This window comes from Tachyglossus aculeatus, chromosome 14 (genome assembly GCF_015852505.1).
Source record: "Tachyglossus aculeatus isolate mTacAcu1 chromosome 14, mTacAcu1.pri, whole genome shotgun sequence".
NCBI classification, from domain to species: Eukaryota; Metazoa; Chordata; class Mammalia; order Monotremata; family Tachyglossidae; genus Tachyglossus; species Tachyglossus aculeatus.
Window position 1 is genome coordinate 56,012,452 of NC_052079.1, and position 22,235 is coordinate 56,034,686.

Sequence of the window (22,235 nt, forward strand, 5' to 3'; positions counted from 1 at the left end):
GCGCTTACTGTGTGCAGAGCACCGTACTAAGCGCTTGGGAAGTACAAGTTGGCAACATATAGAGACAGTCCCTACCCAACAGTGGGCTCACGGTCTAAAAGGGGGAGACAGAGAACAAAACCAAACATACTATTATTAGATTATTATATGAAATGTTGAATGCTGAATTTCATTAAGCCCTTTAGGATCATAATGGACTGTTTAATTGCACAATTTTTGGGGTAGAAAAAAAAGCAGCATGGCTGAGTGGATAGAGCCTGGGCTTAGGAGACAGAAGAACCTGGGTTCTAATCCCGGCTCCACCACTTGTCTGCTGTGTGGCTTTGGACATATCACTTAGCTTCTCTGGGCCTCAGTTACCTCATCTGTAAAATGGGGATTAAGAGTGTGAGCCCCATGTGGGACAGGGACTGTGTCCAAACTGATGATCTTGTATTCATTCAATGGAATTTATTGAGCGCTTACTCTGTGCAGAGTACTGTACTAAGCACTTCAGAGAGTACAATACAGTGATATGTAGACACACTCACATTCCCAGCCCACAAGGAGCTTACAGTCTAGAGACTGTATCTCCCCCAGCACTTGGAACAATATTTGGCACATCGTAAGCACTTAACAAATACCATCAATATCATTGTTGTGTGTGTGTTTTTTTTTAATGAGCTGTTCATTCTAGTTGTGGAGGAAATCTGCTGAGGCAGACAAGAGAAGTGAGTTTTTGTTCATTAGTACACAACAAGAAACCTGCACTCTTTCAAAGGAGCGTCTGGTTACCATGAGCGCACTCTTTCTTTCATCTTTAGTGTCTGAAGTGCTTTTCCGCTCTGGTGTCCCCGATGAAATGGCAGACTTTAGGGTAGTGTTTCTAAGCACTGGCTTTAAAAGCCTAGGGAACTCGGTCTGATTATTTTTGCTAATTAATTTTGCTTACTCACCCTTGTGGAATAAGCCACGTTAATTCGGGTTGGCAAACATTCAAACTGCCTCTTTTTGTATTTCCTGGAAAAAGAGAAACTGGCAGGGGCTGACTGTTTTCAGTGGGGGTAACTTTTCCTGGAAAGAAATATGAAACAGGGAATTGAAGGGCTCACGACGTCTCTTGGAAAGGAATGGACTGTACCCACGGGACCCAAAGTTGCCATGAGAACCAATGCAGGATGGTGAGACCCCCCTCAAGTCTCATCCTTCCCTTTTTCTTTTTTAATAGTATGTGTTAGGCGCTTACTATGCGCCAGGCACCATACTAAGCACTGGGGTAGATACAAGCTAATCAGGTTGGACATGGTCCGTGTTCATTCAGGCGCATTTATTGACTGTTTGCTGTGTGCAGGGCACTGTACTAAGTGTGTGGGAGAGTACAAGATAACAACAAACAGACACAGTCCCTGACCACAACAAGCTTACAGTCTCCACTTAGAGATCACAGTGTTATTCCCATTTTCCTGATGAGGTAACTGAGACACAGAGGAAGGTAAGTGACTTGCCCAAGGCAACTGAGCAGACAAGTGGTGGAGCCATGATTAGAACCCAGGTCCTCAAACTCCCAGGCCTGTGCTCTTGCCCACTAGGCCATGGTGCTTAGCTGGGCCATCAATCAATCAACACTATTTACTGAGTGCTTACTGTGTGCAGAGCACTGTACTAAGTGCTTAGGAGAGTACAACACAACAATATAACAGTCATATTCCCTTTCCTCAAGGACTCCCAAAGCACTCTCCCACACTGGGAAGTGCTGCTCAGAGAAATGAAAGTCCTCTACCAATTCAAGGTAGAAAAGTAGCATGGCCCAGTGGAAAGAGCCCGGGCTTTGGAGTCGGAGGACCTGGATTCTAATCCCGGCTCCACCCTTCCTGCTGTGTGACCCTGGCCAAGTCATTTCACTTCTCTGTACCTCAATTACCTCATCTGTAAAATGGAAATTCTATCCCCATTCTCCCTCCTACTTGGACTGGAGCCCTATATGAGATCTGTTGATAATGATAATAATAATAATAATTATGGCATTTATTAAGCTCTTATTATGTGCAAAGCACTGTTCTAAGCGCTGGGGAGGTTACAAGGTGATCAGGTTGTCCCACAGGGGGCTCACAGTCTTAATCCCCATTTAACAGATGAGGGAACTGAGGCCCAGAGAAGTTAAGTGCCTTGCCCAAAGTCACACAGCTGACAGTTGGCGGAGCCGGGATTTCAACCCATGACCTCTAACTGCAAAGCCTGTGCTCTTTACCCTGAGCCACGTGGTTTATCTACCCCATGCTACTTGTATCTACCCCAGTGCTTGACACATGGAAAGTGCTTAAGAAATACCACATTTATCATTTATTATTATTATTACTATCATATTACTATTACATCCCAAGTGCCTGGAACGATTCTCTGCACGGCATTTTGTCTTGTTTTGTCTTATTCTGTCGAATCGTCTCCGACTCATAGCGATGCCACGGACACATCTCTCCCAGAATGCCCCACCTCCATTTACAATCATTCTGGTAGTGGATCCAGAGAGTTTTCTTGGTCAAAATTTGGAAGTGGTTTACCATCACCTCCTTCCACGCAGTAAAGTGAGTCCCCACCCTCGACTGTCTCCCATTAGTGTTCAATAAATATTATTGATTTAAGGACAAATGTGTCTACCCAATTAATCACATTTATTGAGTGCTTCCTATGTGCAGAACACTGTACTAAGCGGTTGGGAGAGTACAGTAATGCAGAGCTGGTCCAGAGCCATATCGATAGCTGACAGAAAACCAGAGACTGTCCAGTATAAAACTAGACAAATAGTAATAATAATAAGCACTTACTATGCGCCAAGCACAATTCTAAGAACTGGTGTAGACACAAGGTAATGAGGTAGTCCCTTGTGGGGCTCACAATCTTAATCCCCATTTTCCAGATGAGATACCCAAGGCACAGAGAAGTGAAGTGGCTTGCCCAAGGTCACACAGCAGATAAGTGGCCTCGCACTTGATTTTCCCTCTTGCAGCCGGGGCAGACTGCTCATCCATGGATCCTTCTGAAAACGGGGCCCTTGCATATCATCCTGTGGGAACAGAAGTGGCATGATTTCTTCCCTGCTGGGAAGAGATGGATTCCCTTCCCACCCGCTGCTACTTGTGATTGCCTGAAACCAGCAAGCCCCCAACACTTCCCCACCAACCCCTGTTATTTCCTGGTCTAACTCAGAACCAGGAGGCTGGGAATTTCCCTGGGTTTTATGTGCCGTCTGGGACACCGGTAAGAGAAGGTTAACTCTACCCTCGGGCCTCCCCAAGGGTGTACGGGGGGGTGGGGGTCAGGGGTAGGGAGAATGGAGGAAAGAAAGGACCCCCAGGCTTTCAGGATAAGGATAGAGTGGCCACGTGCCTGGGAATCAATTAATCAATCAATCACATTTATTGAGAGCTTCCTGTGTTTGCAGCAGAGTACTAAGCACTTGGGAGAGAACACTGTGGACACTACTATCTCTCCTTCCCCCATACCCCCCATCACCCCCAACTTTCTCCCTTTGCTCTACCCCTCACCATCCCTCAGCACTTGTACATATATGTACATATTTATAATTCTATTCGTTTATATTAATGCCTGTTTACTTGTTTTGATGTGTATATACATCTATAATTCTATTTATTTATATTGATGCTATTGATGCCTGTTTACTTGTTTTGATGTCTGTCTCCACCCTTCTAGACTGTGAGCCCGTTGTGGGCAGGGATTGTCTCTGTTGCTGAATTGTACTTCCCAAGCAGTAGAGTTCTCTGCACACAGTAAGCGCTCAACAAATAGGATTGAATGAATGAACTATGAGAGAGTTGGTAAACACGTTCCCTGCCTTCAGTGAGTTTACAGTCTAAGAAATCACAGGGCTTCTGGGAAAAGGCAGTGGCCTAAGACCAATCAATGGTATTTATTGAGCGCTTACAGTGTGCAGAGCCCTGTACTAAGCGCTTGGGAGAGAAGACTGTAACAGAGTTGGTAAACATAGTCCCTGCTCACAACGAGCTTACAGTCAAAGAAATTGCAGGGTACTCTGGGAAAAGGAGGTGGCCTAAGTCCAATCAATGGTATCTACTGAGCGCTTACTTGTATAGAGCACTGTACTAAGTGGGTAGGAGAGTACACTATAAAAGAGTCTGTATGTACGTTTTCTGTCCACAACGAGGTTCCAGTCAAATGGATCGCAGGGCTCTCTGAAGTTGTTCGGAGAGCTTGGCAAATCTCAGGGAAAACAGAACAATGCTGTGTGACCTTGGGCAAATCACTTCACTTCTCTGTGCCTCAGTTCCCTCATCTGTAAAATGGGCATGAAGACTATGAGCCCCTTTTGAGACTTGTACCTGCCCCAGCGCTTAGTTCAGTGCCTGGCACCAAGTTAGCCTACTACAGAAGCAGCGTGGCTCAGTGGAAAGAGCACGGGCTTTGGAGTCAGAGGTCATGGGTTCAAATCCTGGCTCTGCCAATTACCAGCTGTGTGACTTTGGGCAAGTCACTTCACTTCTCTGGGCCTCAGTTACCTCATCTGTAAAATGGGGATTAAGACTGTGAGCCCCCCGTGGGACAACCTGATCACCTTGTAACCTCCCCAGCGCTCAGAACAGTGCTTTGCACATAGTAAGCGCTTAATAAATGCCATTATTATTATTATTATTGTTACTATGTGCCAAGTGCTGGGGAAGACAAGGTATTTGGATCAGAGAGTCCCACACTGGGCTCACCATAGGGGGATTGATCCATCATTTTATGGATGAGGAAACTGAGATATGGACAAGATTACCATTTTAATCAGAGATCAAACAGAGGGTAAGTTGTGAAGTCCCTCTCAGGGTCGGACCTGGAGCGTTTCCAGTTCTCTACCAGTTTCGACTACGGGAGGGAGAGTGAAGCAGAGGCCTATCCATTCCATTCCTACCTTGGGCAGTGGCTAGCGAGTGGAAGGCAATCTGCTACAAGTCAAAACTCACCCGCGTTGGGCAGCAGCAGCATGCGAGAGAGTTGAGGGCGAAAACTCATTTACTGCGCGGAAAGAGGCAATGGTAAACCGCTTCCGGATTTTTACCAGAAAACTGTATGGATCCTCTACCAGAACGAATGCAGATGGAAGTGGGGCATTCTGGAAGAGATGTGTCTATATGTTGCCAACTTGTACTTCCCAAGCGCTTAGTATAGTGCTCTGCACACAGTAAGCGCTCAATAAATACGATTGATGATGTGTCTATGACATTGCTATGGGTCGGACACGACTCAATGGCATAAAACCACAAGTCCTGGAGTCAGAATTAGAACCCACGGCTCCTGACTCCCAGCTCCATGCCCTTTCCACTAAGCCATGCAGCTTCTTTAAGAACGCACCCCTTCTTATTCCATCTCAACATCCATCTCCCTCTTCTAGAGAAAACTGCTGATTCCTGGAAATTTCTTCCGAACTCCTGATTACCCTCAGTAATAAAGCACCATTCATTATCCTCACCTACTCAACATTTAATTAGATGGTTAATGCAACTCTCCCTGTCATGAGTTGATGACAAACACAAATTTACACTGAGAGATCAAATCAAAAATTAATTTAAGGTGAACCACGAGGGGACGGGACAGATCAATACCTCAGACGCTTCCTAAGCCGCAGGAAAAATGCAAATTCCTTATATCTCCATCAGATCCACTTAGGAGACAGAAAACCACATTCAGACAATAGAAAGGACATAGAACCTTTATCTCCTTGAGATAAAGAAACCTCTCTCCTTTGTAGCTACATCTAGCCCTTCTTCCTTCAAGAGGAAAGACAAAAGCCAGTGATAAGAATCTTTGGCCAAGAAGCCATCACAACTAATTAAACAGCAAAGAAAAGGGTTCCCAGAAAATTGGGAGCAGAGCCAAAACGTCAACTCGTGTTATCCTGAAAACTACAAGCCTCGGTGGAAAAACTGATGATGTGAATCCTTTTCCCAAGAGTGGTGGATGGTAGCCGAAAATGTCGGAGATTAAAAATAAGATCCAGATTCTCAATAGCAAAATTAACTGGGTTTCCTTGGCCCGTTGGTGGACCGATGGGCTTGGGAGTCAGAAGGAGCCGGGTTCTAATCTTGACTGTGCCACTTGTCTGTTGTGTGACCTTGGGCAAGTCGCTTTCCTTCTCTGGGCCACAGTTCCCTCATTTGTAAAATGGGGATTAAGAGTGGGAGCCCAATCTGAGACGGGGACCGTGTCCAACCTGATTCGCTTGTGTCTACCCCAGCGCTTAGAACAGTGCTTGACACATAGTAAGCGCTTATAAAATGCCACCATTAATTCATTAATTAATACCATCAGAGCTCTCGGTTGAGCGATCACTAGCTGCCAGGTGCTTGAGGAACATGCAGAAGGATGATGACACAAGACCGATCTTGGAGGACTTCAATGGGAGAAGAGTTGACGCAAAAGGCATGTTTTCACAAGTGCTTAGCACAATGTTCTGCACTCAGTAGGCACTCGATCAATGCCGGTGATGGGTTTGAACTTTCCCATAGCTGTCGACCTCATCATTGTCAAAAATCCAGATTCCGGGTGCCTTTTCTCCTGCTCTACTTGTTTTCCCTTTTGTGGTGATCTTAGTTTTCTTCCTGAATCAAGGGGTTTGTAAATAATTTTGGTCTGTCCCCATCCTTTAGAATGTAAACTCCCAAGAGGCAGAAAGCAGTAAATGTCTTCCTTCCGTTTCACCCTCTCAATGAACTACACTCGATAATTACCAATGATTGAAGCAGATCGGAGAAGCAGCGCGGCTCATTGGAAAAGAGCCCGGGCTTTGGAGTCAGTGGCCATGGGTTCAAATCCCAGCTCTGCCAACTGTCAGCTGTGTGACTTTGGGCAAATCACTTAACTTCTCTGTGCCTCAGTTCCCTCATCTGTAAAATGGGGATTGACTGTGAGCCCCTTGTGGAACAACCTGATCACCTTATATCCCCCCAGGGCTTAGAACAGTGCTTTGCACATAGTAAGCGCTTAATAAATGCCATCATTATTATTATTATTATTATTGATCAATTCTTCCAAGCCAATTTTGTTCTTTGGACAAATCAGGATTTTCATGAGAAAAATTGGGAAACAGCATAGTCTAGTGGAAAGAGCCCAGGCCTGGCAGCCAAAGGACCCGGGTTCAAATCCCACCTCCATCACTTGTCTGCCATGTGATCTTGGGCAAGTCACTTCACTTCCCTGTGCCTCAGTTCCCTTCACCTATAAAATGGGGGTTCAAAACCTATTCGCCCTCTGACTCAGACTGTGAGCCCGATTTGGGACAAGGATTGCATCCCACCTGATTAACTTGGATCTACTCCAGCACTTAGAACAGTGCTCATTGCATACTAAGTGCTAAACGAATACCATAATAAAAGAAGAGACAACTGTCGTGTCTCCACAGATGAGCTAGACATCCAGCCTTAAAGCCAAACCAGAAGAAACATAACCAGTCACAACAGAGTGAGGTCAAAAGACTTTACGGCACTTGGTTGAGAGAGTTATCTGCATTTCCGAAGCTCGGAAATGAACCGTAGCCTGCAAAAGCAGGTTGTTTTTCTCTCTTGAGCAATCTGCGTGCATTTACAAGGAAAATGGTTTTCCGGGGGATGATTAGAGACCGCCATTTCACATGTGAAAAGGTAGCCTGCATATCTTAAGACCCGCACTCTTCCTGTTCCTCGGGATGGCTCGCTCGAATGTTCTATAACCATTTATGTTCCTGCTTCTGAAGGGAGCCGAGCGCTTAATGACAACAGCGTGGATTCAATCGTCCTTAATGTTTCACATCTCATTCCCCTAATTGCATCCATACTGCCGCATACGGTTCTGGAAATGGGTGCGGTGGGATGCAGAAATCAAAACTGGCCTTCGCCGTCCCAAGACGTTGTCTGTTCTCCCCGCCACGTCCCCCCAGTCCTGCCACAAAACACAAAAGAGCCCGGGCTTGGGAGTCAGAGGACCTGGATTCTAATCCCGCCTCCGTCCCTAATCTGTTGTGTGATCTTGGACAAGTCACTTCCCTTCTCTGGGATTCAGTTATCTCTTCTGGAAAATGAGGATTCAACACCCGTTCAAGGGACCAGATTATCTTGTATCTTCTCCAGGGTTTTTAGAACAGTGCTGGACACCTAGTAACCACTTAAATACTGCAATTTTTAAAATGATTATTTTTATTATTTCCCTCAGAAATAATGGCAGGAACTTTATCTAGTGCAGGAAGATGCTATAGCTGGGCCAGGGTGAGCTCCAGACCATTCATCATCATCGCAGCTCATCATCACAGTTAAGCAACAAGTGCTTAATACAGTGCTTTGTATACAGTAAGCACTCAATAAATAAGATTTTATGAAATGAATGAACAAGACCTTGCCCTACACAATGGCAGCTTACTTTATTATTGTTATTATTATTATTAGAAGCTCATGAAGAAAGATTCAGGTTGCAAGACAAATTTTTATTATTATGGTATATGTTAAGCACTTTCTATGTGTCAAGCACTGTACTGAGGCCTGGGATAGATAGTTTAATCAGGATGGACACAGTCCCTGTCCCACGTGGGGCTCACAGCCTATGCAGGAGGGAGAACAGTCATTCATTCATTCATTTGTTCGATCATATTTACTGAGCGCTTACTGTGTGCAGAGCACTGTACTAAGCACTTGGGATAGTACAATACAACAATAAAATGACACATTCACACCCACATTCCCTACAGTCTAAAGGGCAGGAGAGAGATAGTAGTAGAAATAAATTACAGATGCGTACACAAGTGTTGTGGGGCCTGGAGGGGGGATGAATAAAGGGAGCAAGTCAGGGAGATGCAGAAGGGAGTGGGAGAAGAGGAAAGGGGGGCTTAGTCAGGGAAGGCCTCTTGGAGGAGACTGGCCTTCGATAAAGTAGATGCAAACTAAACAGGTTGGACACATTCCCTGTCTCAGTCTCAATCTGAACTCTGCAGATGAGGCAAGTGAGGCAGAGAAGTCAGTGGATCCCCATTTTACAGATAAGGAAACTGAGGCCCACAGAAGTTAACTGACTTGCCCAAGGTCCCACAGCAGACAGGTGGAGAAGCTGGGACTAGAACGCAGCTTCTCTGACTTTCAGCTTTGAAGCTAACTCACTAGAGGGTAAGTTCCTTGAGGGCAGGAGTCACATCTACCGACTCTATTGTAAATAATAATAATGATGATGATGATACTTATTAAGTGCTTACTATGTGCCAAGCACTGTTCTAAGCACTGGGATAGATACAAGGTTATCAGGTTGTCCCACGTGGGGCTCAGTCTAAATCCCCATTTTACAGATGAGGTAACTGAGGCACAGAGACGTGAAGTGAGTTGCCCAAAGTCACACAGCTGACAAGTGGTGGAGCCAGGATTAGAACCTCTGACTCCCAAGCCTGGGATCTTTCCACTAAGGCACGCTGCTTCTATTGGACTGTATTGTATTGGACTTTCCCAAGTGTTCAGTACAGTGCTTTGCAAGCAGTAGACTGTAAGCTCCTGAGGGGATAAATCATGTCTACTAACTCGATTGGATACGTCCAAATGCTCAGTACAGTGCTCTGTACCCAGTAGACTAAGTTCCTTGAAGGCAGGGATCACCTCCTCTGACTCTTCTGGGCCTCTGTTCCCTCATCTGTAAAATGGGGATTATGACTATAAGCCCTTTGTGGGACAGGGACTGTGTCTAACCAATTAACTTGTATCTACCTCAGTGCTTAACACAATGAGTGACACAAAGTAAGCACTTAACAAATACCATTTAAATGAAAAAAAAATTAAAAAAATAGCCAGCATTGGCAGATCCAGGGAGTCTGGTGCCAAGGATAGGGATCACAAATCAACCAATGCTATCTACTGAGCATTTACTCTGTGCAGATCACTGTAGTAGACACTTGATATGGATAGTCACTGACTAGCCCTTGGCGTAGTGGATAGAGCCCGGGGCTGGGACTCAGAAAGTCATGAGCTCTAGTGCTTGGCACATAATGAGAGCTTAACAAGTACCATAATTATTATTATTCATCCTGGCTCTGCCACTTGTCTGCCATGTGACCTTGGGCAAATCACTTCTCCACTGGGCACCCCCAGGGGACTGCGGTTTGAATGCTTACTCTGTGCTGAACACTGAACTAACCATTTAGGGAAGTATAACACAATAGCCGAATTTTCTGCCCACAATGAGCTTACAGTAAACTCAAATGAAATATCACCCTGTAGACTGTAAGCTCCTTGTAGGCAGGGATCACCTCTATCAACAATGTTGCATTTATTCTCCCAAGTGTTTAGTACCCTGTTTTCCCTGTACACAGTAAGCACTTGGTAAATACAACGGATTGATGGATTGACAATACCCACAGGAGGCACTCAATTCTTGGATTTAATAACCCTTGATTCCTTGAAAATTACACACAGGAAGTCTGCGATCGTAAAGCTTGAAACATGAAATGTATTTGTTGGGTTTTTTTTTCCCAATTATTAGAATCATGCCAAGATAACTTGCGACTAGGAAAATTAAAGTATTTAACAGCTTGTCTTCAGCTAATGAAGTGTAATAAAATGTTAAACTAATGACAACTCCTCTCCACACAAAATCTGATGTCAAAGGGATCCAGCTCTGATCGGTCAGCGACAGGGGAGAAATTTTCACAATGGGCCAGAGGAGCCATGTCCAACCAGCCATTAGTGGTATCTACTGGGTGCTTACTGTGTGCAGAGCACTTACTGAGTACTTGGGATATTACAGAGTTGGTAAACTCATTGTGAGAGGGGAATGTGTCTCTTTATTGCTGTATTATACACCCCCAAGTGCTTAGTACAATACTCTGCACAGAGTAAGCACTCAATAAATGTGATTGAATGAATGATCCCTGCCTTCAAAGAGCTTTATAGTCTACTTTGTGCAGAAAACTGTACTGAGCAGTTGTGAGAGGAATATAGTTATATATATATATATATATATATATATATATATATATATATATATATATATATATATATACATATATATATATATTTTTCTTTGATGGCATTTATTAAGAACTTACTATGTGCCAAGCACTGTTCTAAGCACTGAGGAGGTTACAAGGTGATCAGGTTGTCTCACAGAGGGCTCACAGTCTTAATCCCCATTTTACAGATGAGGTAACTGAGGCCCAGAGAAGTTAAGTGACTTGCCCAAAGTCACACAGCTGACAAGTGGTGGAGCCGGGTTTTGAACCCATGACCTCTGACTTCAAAGCCCAGGCTCTTTCCACTGAGTCACGCTGCTTCTCTTTAATAAATTTATATTAAATTTAATAGATTTAATAGACATGATCCCAGCCTTCAAGGAGCTCATAGTCTACTGTGTGCAGAGCACTGTACTGAGCATTTGGGAGAGTACGATGGAGTTTTTAGACACAGTACCTGCCCTCAAGGGGAGGAGAGTACAGTCTAACATACAGCTAGCTGTCTACACTGAACTTCAATACCTGTTCAAGTCAGGATTGGACAAAGCCCAAGAGTTTCCCCATCACAGCTGATGGGAACAACCTACACACTCTCATTATTAGCATTATTATTATCATCATTATTATTCAATTCCATGCCTAGCACTACCTGTTGGGAATTGTTCGTGGCTCAGTGGAAAGAGCACGGGCTTTGGAGTCAGAGGTCATGGGTTCAAATCCCGGCCCCACCACTTGTCAGCTGTGTGACTTTGGGCAAGTCACTTAACTTCTCTGGGCCTCAGTTACCTCATCTGTAAATTGGGGATTAAGACTGTGAACCCCAAGTGGGACAACCTGATCACCTTGTATCCTCTCCAGTGCTTAGAACAGTGCTTTGCACATAGTAAGTGCTTAATAAATGCTATTATTATTATTATTATTATTATTATTATAAGCACTTAACAAATGCCATTATTATTATATGCAGGATTCCCCCTCTCCCACCACCATCATCACCAGGGGAACCTGAGCACCAGGGACGAACAGACAGATGGACGGATGAACACACACACACACCCCTTTTTTTTCTCCTTCCCACCTCCCAACATCCCCAACAGATCACCACCTTGGAGGGCCCCAAAGAGAGGTTTGAGTGTTGGAGGTTGGAAGTTGGAAGGTTAGAGGTTAGACAGTTGGATGGGTAGATCAGATTAGATTAATGATCAGATTACTGCTCTCAACTCTACCCTTTCTACTCAGCTAGACTCGCTCGCTCCCCTTTCCCTTCGCCGCTCTCGCACCACTAACCCACAGCCCTGGATCACTGCCACTGTCCGCCTCCTTCGCTCTTATGCTCGAGCTGCCGAACGCTGCTGGCGAAAGTCTAAACACCATGCCAACCTCGTTCACTTCAAGTTTATCCTTTCCTGCCTTAACTCAGCCCTCTCTTCTGCCAGACAAAACTATTTCTCCTCCCTTATTGACACCCATGCCCATCACCCCCGCCAGCTCTTCTGTACATTCAACTCCCTTCTCAGGCCCCCAGTTCCTCCCCCTCCTCCTTCCCTCACCCCCAACGATCTGGCCTCCTACTTCATTAACAAACTTAAATCCATCAGGTCCGACCTCCCCAAAGTCTCTTCCCCCCTTTCTCCAACCCCCCGGCTCTCAACACTCTCTGCTACTCTCCCATCCTTCCCAGCGGTATCCTCAGAGGAACTCTCCTCCCTCCTCTCAAGTGCTACTCCGGCCACCTGTGCTTCTGACCCCATTCCCTCTCATCTTATGAAATCTCTCGCTCCATCCCTTCTCCCCTCCTTAACTTCCATCTTCAACCGCTCACTCTCCACTGGTTCCTTCCCCTCTGCCTTCAAACATGCCCATGTCTCTCCCATCCTAAAAAAACCCTCTCTTGACCCCACCGCACCTTCTAGTTATCGTCCCATATCCCTCCTACCATTCCTTTCCAAACTCCTTGAACGAGTTGTCTACACGCGCTGCCTAGAATTCCTCAACAACAACTCTCTCCTCGACCCCCTCCAGTCTGGCTTCCGTCCCCTTCATTCCACGGAAACTGCGCTCTCAAAGGTCACCAATGACCTCCTGCTTGCCAAATCCAACGGCTCATACTCTGTCCTAATCCTCCTCGACCTCTCAGCTGCCTTTGACACTGTGGACCACCCCCTTCTCCTCCACACGTTATCTGACCTTGGCTTCACAGACTCCGTCCTCTCCTGGTTCTCCTCTTATCTCTCCGGTCGTTCTTTCTCAGTCTCTTTTGCAGGCTCCTCCTCCCCCTCCCATCCTCTTACGGTGGGGGTTCCCCAAGGTTCAGTGCTTGGTCCCCTTCTGTTCTCAATATACACTCACTCCCTTGGTGACCTCATTCGCTCCCACGGCTTCAACTATCATCTCTACGCTGATGACACCCAGATCTACATCTCTGCCCCTGCTCTCTCCCCCTCCCTCCAGGCTCGCATCTCCTCCTGCCTTCAGGACATCTCCATCTGGATGTCCGCCCGCCACCTAAAGCTCAACATGTCGAAGACTGAGCTCCTTGTCTTCCCTCCCAAACCTTGTCCTCTCCCTGACTTTCCCATCTCTGTTGACGGCACTACCATCCTTCCCGTCTCACAAGCCCACAACCTTGGTGTCATCCTCGACTCTGCTCTCTCATTCACCCCTCACATCCAAGCCGTCACCAAAACCTGCCGGTCTCAGCTCCGCAACATTGCCAAGATCCGCCCTTTCCTCTCCATCCAAACTGCTACCCTGCTCATTCAAGCTCTCATCCTATCCCGTCTGGACTACTGCACTAGCCTTCTCTCTGATCTCCCATCCTCGTGTCTCTCTCCACTTCAATCCATACTTCATGCTGCTGCCTGGATTATCTTTGTCCAGAAACGCTCTGGACATATTACTCCCCTCCTCAAAAACCTCCAATGGCTACCGATCAATCTGCGCATCAGGCAGAAACTCCTCACCCTGGGCTTCAAGGCTCTCCATCACCTCGCCCCCTCCTACCTCACCTCCCTTCTCTCCTTCTACTGCCCAGCCCGCACCCTCCGCTCCTCCACCACTAATCTCCTCACTGTACCTCGCTCTCGCCTGTCCCGCCATCGACCCCCGGCCCACGTCATCCCCCGGGCCTGGAATGCCCTCCCTCTGCCCATCCGCCAAGCTAGCTCTCTTCCTCCCTTCAAGGCCCTGCTGAGAGCTCACCTCCTCCAGGAGGCCTTCCCAGACTGAGCCCCTTCTTTCCTCTCCCCCTCGTCCCCCTCTCCATCCCCCCGTCTTACCTCCTTCCCTTCCCCACAGCACCTGTATATATGTATATATGGTTGTACATATTTATTACTCTATTTATTTATTTATTTATTTATTTTACTTGTACATTTCTATCCTACTTATTTTATTTTGTTGGTATGTTTGGTTTTGTTCTCTGTCTCCCCCTTTTAGACTGTGAGCCCACTGTTGGGTAGGGACTGTCTCTATGTGATGCCAATTTGTACTTCCCAAGCGCTTAGTACAGTGCTATGCACATAGTAAGCGCTCAATAAATACGATTGATTGATTGATTGATTGATTGATAGATAATAGATGGTAGATGGGTAGGTGGCAGAAGGTTAGAAGTTAGAAGTTTAAAAGTTAGAAGGTTTGATGTTTAGACAGGCAGTTAGAAGGATAGACTTCTAGACTGTGAGCCCACTGTTGGGTAGGGACTGTCTCTATATGTTGCCAACTTGTACTACCCAAGTGCTTAGTACAGTGCTCTGCACACAGTAAGAGCTCAATAAATACAATTGATTGATTGATAGAGGGTTACAAGATTACAGGATAAGATGGTTAGATGGTTAGAGGATTCAAAGACCGCACTGGACAGGAGCCAAGTCCTGGAAGACCCAAGGCAAAAGTGCTTGGAAAATTATCAGAAGATCGGCTTGGGTCTCTTCTGGATATGTGGGGCCCGACTCGCTAGGCAGCCAATGGGTTGGTGAATTTCCTCCAAGTACAGGCTCACCCAACCTGGGCTGGAGAACTTAAGATGAGGAATTATTTCATGAAGATAGATTCTCTCTCCTTCCCTGACTTCCTCCTCTCCCTCACCTCTTCCTTTCCCCTTCCTCTCTTCTGCTCATCCCCTCCCTCCATCCCCGCCCGCACATCTTTCTTTCCCTCTCCTCCTCCCTACCAAGAAGGAATAATAGAAAACTTGCCGAGTCCACGCAGATATCCCCTGTGGCAATTCATGCAAGTCACAGCTCTCGGTGCTCAAATTTGGAATCGGTTATGTTTTTTAAAAGTTCTGAGTCTAGTCTCTTTTCAGTGAGAGAGAAATTAGAACCAGTGCCAGTAGCCAGGAGGGCAGAGAACCAGAATCAGCAGGGGTACGAAAACTGGGATCTCTAGCAGAGGGGAAGGAAGCCAATAGAGCGGGATCCAGAAAGGCAAAATGTAGAAGGAGAGAAAGCTGACAAAACCGGAAAACCATTTCCAGAACCTGAGAGAATCTCTTTCAAGTCCCATGCACTGAATAATAAGTACTGATTGCACAACTTTTAAGAAGCATCTAAGAAAGGCCAAAAATGACATGAAGGGAGGAAAACAAGGCTGGGAACTTGTCATTGAACAGTGGTATTTACTAAACACTAACTGTGTGCAGAGCACTTTTCTAATCGCTTGGAAATCGTCAAACCCATTGTCCAATGGTGGATTAATATATTGTTTGAATGGCTAGATCCCTAGCTTTGAGTAGCAGTGATATTTGTTGAGCACTGGGGTACATATCAGGGAATCAGATCAGATACATCCCCTGTCCCACCTGAGACTCACAATTAAGATGAAGGAAGAATGGGTATTTAATCCCTAGGTTTCAGATGAGGAAACTGAGGCCCAGAGAAGTTAAGGGGCTTTGCTAGTCAGTCAGGTGGTCGGTCAGTGGTATTTACTGAGCTCTTACTGTGTGCAGAGCACCGTATTAAGCGCTTGGGGAGAGTACATATAAGAATATAACAGATACATTCCCTGCCCACACAGAGCTTACAGTCTAGAGAGGGAGACAAACATTAATAGAAATAAATAAATGACAGATATGAACATAAGTGCTGTGGGGCTAGAAGTGGGGGTGAATAAAGGGAGCAAGTCAGCATGACACAGAAGGGAGTTGAAGAAAAGGAAAAGAGGGCTTAGTCAGGAAAGGCCTCAAAAATCATACAGCAGACTCAAGGGGAAATGGGATAGGAACCCAGGTCTCTGGACTCCCAGCCCTGGCTCTTACCACTAGAATACACTGTCTCTTTCTTTCTTTTTTAAACCTATAATTAAGGAGGGAGTTAAGAGGGGGCCAAAATTCCCATCCAATTCACTGTGGGCTCCCTCTTTAGACTGTAAATTCCTTGAAGGCAGAGATACAGCACTTAAAACAGTGTTTGGAACATAGCAAACGCTTAACAAATACCATAACTATTATTATCGTGTCTGCCAACTCAATGATCGTACTCTCCCAAGAGGTAGTACAGTGCTCTGCACCTGGTAAGTGCTCAATAATATTGATAGTAAAACTAATAATTGTGTCATTTGTTATATGCTTACCATATGCCAAGCACTGTACTAAGCACTGGGGTAGATTCAAGATAATCAAATCAGAGACTCAGTTTCTGTCTCAACTGGGGGAGTCACAGTCTAAGTAGGAAGGGGAACGGGCATTGAATCCCCATTTTACAGATGAAGAAACGGAGGCCCAGAGAAGCAAAATGACTTGGCCAAAGTCACACAGCAGGCAAGAGGCAGAGCACTCTGATTACAACCCAGGTCCTCCAACACCCAGGCCACATGGCTCCCAATCAAGCAATTGACTGCAGCTAATGAGGTGTTTGGATTAACTGCGGATTTAAACTAACCACACTAGGCTGTTTCCAGTGCAATGGATAACTGAGATCTGGCTGTCTAGAGCAGAGAAAATGGAAGTTCAGAGAAAATCAAGTCCAAGACTGTGAAAAGAATTTCAAGGAAGAAGCGTTGGGGGAGATTTATTAGTAATCTGGGAGCACCAAACTAGAAGAGAAATAGACAAATCCCCTATTCAATTGCCATATAAATAGAACAGGAAAGATTCATGAGTGCGCCAGGCAAAAATCATAAAGGGAAAATATCATCTTCCAAGTTGAATAAGATCCTTTAAAAATAAGCAGCTCAGGGAAAAGTTCACCAACGAGCCATCTGATAGAAAAAGAGATACACTATAATTGGGTGCTATTTGCATAGTTGAATTACACCTTGCATCTTTTCCATAGGTATCAAGTAGCAGGAAAGAAGGCATTTGATTATCCTTTTTCTTCTTCTTCTTTGCTTTGAGACCATCTCAGAGGACAAAGTCCTCTCCGCCTGTCACACTCTCAAATAAAAGCAATTTTAATTAGTTCGGTTGGCACTAATTTATAGCCTGTGGATGCTTGCTAATTAAGAACTCTAATCACTGTTTCCATCTTTTCCATCACACTTCTGTCACCTGTGGTGAATCATACCTGCTGACCCCCTTTGGGCTGGGGGATACCTCCCTTCCCCCCCTCTGTGGACTGGAGATTTTAACCCTTTCAGGGCTCAGAAGGGTTCAAACCTCCCTTTCCCAAGCATACTGAGGCTTGATCACCTGAAACTGTCCAGAAGCCCAAGGAAAGGATGGTGTGCGGCAGATGTGAGCATTTTAATTCCTGTCAAGGAAAATCAGTGAGCAAGTGCTCTCCTCTAGACTGTAATTGGGTTGTGGGCAGGGAACGTGTCCTACCAATTCTGTTGAACTGGACTCTTCCAAGCTCTCAGTACGGTGCTCGGCACGCAGTGCTTGATGAATATCATCGATTGCTCTCCATTGCAGATGTCTTCAAGGACCCTCTTTGGATTTCAGGGACACATTCTGTCTGTCCCCATAATCATAACAATAATTGCGGTATTTGTTGCATGCTTACTATGTGCCAAGCACTCCTCTAAGTGCTGGTGTAGATACAAGGTAATCAGATTGGACATTGTCCCTGTCCCACATGGGGCTCACAGTCTTTATCCCCTTATTACAGATGAGGTAACTGAGGCCCAGAGAAGTTCTTTCTCCAACCATCAACTTGGGGGCCGGATATGGGAATCAATCAATGAATGGTATTTATTATTATTATTATTAATAATAGAATAATAATAATAATAATTGTGGTATTTGTTAAGCACTATGTGTCAGGGACTGTTCTAAGTGCTGAGGCAGATAGAAGATAATTAAGTTGGACATAGTCCCAGTTCCTCATGGGCCTCACAGCAGCGAGGCTTAATGGAAAGTGGCCAGGCTTGGGAGTCAGAGGTCGAGGGTTCTAATCCTAGCTCCGCTGCTTGTAGGCTGTGTGACTGTGGGCAAATCACAACTTCTCTGTGCCTCAGGTACCTCATCTGTAAAATGGGGATTAAGACTGTGAGCTTCATATGAGACAACCTGATTACCTTGTAACTACCCCAGCGTTTAGAACAGTGCATGACACATAGTAAGTGCTTAATAAATACCATACTAATAATAATAATAATAACAACTAAATAATGATGGCATTTATTAAGCACTTACTATGTGCAAAGCACTGTTCTAAGTGCTGGGGAGGTTACAAGGTGATCAGGTTGTCCCACAGGGGGTTCACAGTCTTACTCCCCATTTTACAGATGAGGTAACTGAGGCCCAGAGAAGTTAAGTGACTTGACCAAAGTCACACAGCTGACAATTGGCAGATCTGGGGTTTGAACCCATGACCTCTGATTCCAAAGCCCGTGCTCTTTCCACTGAGCCACACTACGTCATCATTAATCCCCATTTTCCAGATGAGGGAACTGAGGCCCAGAGACATGAAATGACTTGCCCAAATAATAGTAATGGCATTTATTAAGCATTTACTATGTGCAAAGCACTGTTCTAAGCACTGGGGAGGTTACAAGGTGATCAGGTTATCCCACGGGGGGCTCACAGTGTTAACCCCCATTTTGCAGATGAAGGAACTGAGGCACAGAGAAGTTAAGTGACTTGCCCAAGGTCACACAGCAGGCAATTGGTGGAGCCGGGATTTGAACCCGTGACCTCTGACTCCAAAGCCCGGGCTCTTTCCACTGAGCCACGCTGCATCATCATTAATACCCAATTTCCTAGATGAGGGAACTGAGGCCCAGAGACATGAAATGGCTTGCCCAAAGTCACAAGTGTCCCCCCTTCTAGACTGTGAGCCCATTGTTGGGTAGGGACCATCTCTATATGTTGCCAACTTATAATTCCCAAGTGCTTAGTACAGTGCTCTGCACACAGTAAGCACTCAATAAATACGATTGAATGAATGAATGAATGAATGAATGAATGAAGTGGCAGAACCAGAATTAGAACCCAGGTCCTTCTGATTCCCAGGTCCATGCTCTATTCACTAGGCTATTTATTGAACACTTCCTGTGTGTAGAGCACTATAAGAAGCAGCTTGGAGAGTCCAATACAACAGAGTCGGCAGACATGTCCCAGCCATCTCAGCTCGTGATTATCACAGAGATTAAATCTAGTTCCTAGCCAGATGGTATTTAGGAGATGCCATTCCGCCAGAGTGATGGTGGGGTGGAAACTGAATAAAGTTCAAGGAACTCTAGACATATCCCAGAGACCCACATCTTAGACTCGGAAATTTAATTTAGGGAGCCCGGAGAGAAAGAAAGATAAACCAGATTCAAATGCCTACGTGCCCCGAGTAATTCAGCCTTTGATAAACTACCAATCACTAGAATCGTACAAACTTCTTTAGTGCCACAGAAAAGGCTCTGATTAGCACTTAGTATAGTGCTTAGCCCAGACTAAGCACTTAGAAAATATATTTAAGAAGAAATACATGTACTTACACATGAACACACCGGTAAGATATTCAACTAGGCTAACATTTCATCTCAGCTTAGTACAGTGCTCTGCACATAGTAAGCGCTCAATAAATACGATTGATGATGATCTCAGCAGGCAAGGATGGAAGATTCAAAAACCAGGTAAAACTCCCTCTCCTGAATTTCAAAGTCTCCTCGCAAGCAGCTAATTAGCGCTGATTCCTAGGAGATTCTGGGAAATGTAGTTCTCAAGAAATCACGGCTGCCAATAGAAGGGTCCCATTTTCTCTTCAGTCCTCTTGACTTCAGTGCCACCACATTCAATCATTCATTCAATTGTATTTATTGAGTGCCTACTCTGTGCAGAGGACTTTACTCAGCTCTTGGGAGGGTAAAAAATAGCAATAAATGGACACATTCCCTCCCCACAATGAGCTTACAGTCTAGAGGGGGAGAAAGTCATTAATGTGAATAAATACATTACAGATATGGTCGTTAAATGCTGTGGGGCTGGAAGAGGGGATGAATAAAGGGAACAAAGTCATACTGTTCCTCTATGGGACCTCAGATCTCGGAGGAAGAAAGGGGAACTCTTTAGTCTGTCTTCCCCAGAAATTGAGGGGCAAATGAGATAAATGAGAACAGAAAAGGGTGGGCAGAAGACCTGTTTTCTAATCCCAGCTCTGCCACACCCCTGCTGTGTGACCTTGGGTCAGTCATTCATTCATTTCTTCAATGAAATGAATAGTACATATTTATTACTCTATTTATTTATTTATTTATTTTACTTGTACATTTCTATCCTATTTATTTTATTTTTTTGGTATGTTTGGCTTTGTTCTCTGCCTCCCCCTTTTAGACTGTGAGCCCACTGTTGGGTAGGGACTGTCTCTATGTGTTGCCAATTTGTACTTCCCAAGCGCTTAGTACAGTGCTCTGCACATAGTAAGCTCTCAATAAATACGATTGATTGATTGATTCAATCACATTTGTTGAGCACTTACTGTGTGTAGAGCACTGTACTAAGCGCTTGAGAAGTACAAGTCGGCAACATATAGAGACGATCCCTACTCAACAACAGGCTCACAGTCTAGAAGGGGGAGACAGACAACAAAACAAAACATGTAGATAGGTGTCAAAATCATCAGAACAAATAGAATTAAAGCTATATACACATCATCAACAAAATAAATAGTAAATATGTACAAGTAAAATAAAGTAATAAATCTGTACAAATATATATATATATATATATATATATATACAGGTGCTGTGGGGAGGGGAAGGAGGTACATTTCTGGACTTCAGCTTCCTCATCTGTAAAATGGGGTTTCAATGCCTGTTCTTCCTCCTACTTCAACTGTAAGCCCCATGTGTGCCAGGGACTGTGTCTAGCGTCATTATCTTGCATCTATCCCAGGGCTTAATATTGTGGGTGACACACAATAAGTGCATAACAATTGCTATTATTACCATTATTGCTATAATTATTATTATTATAGAAATACATTGCTAAGAACACAGTTGCAATTGTACAATCATGGCATTTGTTAAGTGCTTACCATGTCTCCCATCTGCACCCTTACGTTCCCAATCGCACCACAAAGCACAGTGGGAAATGACTAAAGGGCTCTTGGCGGTTGTCTTTTTTTTATGGTATTTTTGTTAAGTGTTTACTATGTGCTATGCACCGTACCAAGCACCCGGGTAGATATGAGATAATCAGATTGGACACAGTCCCTGTAAAATCCCCATTTTACAGATGAGGAAACTGAGGCACAGAGAAGTGAAGTGACTTGCCTGAAGTCACACAGCAGATGAGTGCCAGACCAGGATTAGAACCCAGGTCCTTCTGACTCCCATGCCTGAACTCTATCCACTAGGCCACGCTGGCCCCAAATCTCCACCTTTTCACTGCACGCTCTGCCTTCCTACCTACCAGCTGATGAGGAAAATTCAGTGTTCCTGACAGGAAGACAATACTTAAGAAAACCACCTTTATTATTATAATGTATTGTTATCTTGGGAGAGATATTTTTGAATATTGTTCCTGAGATAATTAGAGCTATGGAGATTAATTAGTATGGGAGGCTTTCAAGACTTTTTTTTATTCAAGCATCATAACACTGCTATTAATTAATACCATGAAAATATGTCACCCACTAACAAGCCCATAAGAAAATCTCCCCCTTTCTTTTTCATCCTCTCCCTCCCACCCTCTTCCTTTCCCTTCCTGCCTCTCTTTCTCTTTGCAGAATACAAACATTGAATTGATTGATATCTCCCTCTCCTCTCTTTCTCTGCCTTTCTCTATTTTTCTCTTTCTCTGCTCCCTCTTTCCCTTTTTCTCCTTTCTCTTTCCTTTCTCCCTTCTCCCTCTTTCTCATATCTCTCTCTCACCCACTTTCTCCTTTCTCTTTTTCTCTATTTTCTCTAGGTCTCT

The 22,235-nt window shown here is 44.8% G+C and overlaps 1 protein-coding gene and 1 non-coding gene across 2 annotated transcripts in view; one reads left to right on the forward strand and one right to left on the reverse strand.

Moving 5' to 3' along the window:
* Positions 1-22,235, reverse strand: part of TAFA5 (TAFA chemokine like family member 5) — a 202,530-nt gene that overhangs the window by 74,689 nt on the left and 105,606 nt on the right. The window lies entirely within an intron of this gene.
* Positions 4,811-4,948, forward strand: LOC119937348. The gene has a single exon (XR_005454023.1). It is a non-coding gene; the product is annotated as a small nucleolar RNA SNORA7 (small nucleolar RNA).